This window comes from Pteropus alecto, unplaced genomic scaffold (genome assembly GCF_000325575.1).
Source record: "Pteropus alecto unplaced genomic scaffold, ASM32557v1 scaffold30, whole genome shotgun sequence".
Taxonomy (NCBI): Eukaryota; Metazoa; Chordata; class Mammalia; order Chiroptera; family Pteropodidae; genus Pteropus; species Pteropus alecto.
In genome coordinates, this window is record NW_006429782.1 from 1623724 (window position 1) to 1624130 (window position 407).

Sequence of the window (407 nt, forward strand, 5' to 3'; positions counted from 1 at the left end):
GGGTATCAAATAAGGTGATGATCAGATATAGATTGCTATACAATGTTATAAAAAAATTCATAATTAAAAAAAGAATAGATATAATTTGTTTAATTAAGCAAAAGGATATTAATTTATTCTTTGCCCTAATATGTACTAGAAAACTATATGGAAATGATCCCTAATGAAAAGCTATATGTGACACTAAAAAATCTTCCATCTCCTACTATAAAAGGACATTAAAATTTTCCTAAATTTTGGGTGTTAGAGAATACCAAGTAACCTTCTTTCATACTAAATTGGGATGGTACTCAAAATGGTACAGGGTCTGCAGCTCACTATAATTTTCCTAGGAAAATTCCCCTCACCACCCACACTTCTTTTCCTTGTGTCTCCTGGGAGAGCCCAAGAACCTGCCTAGATATCAC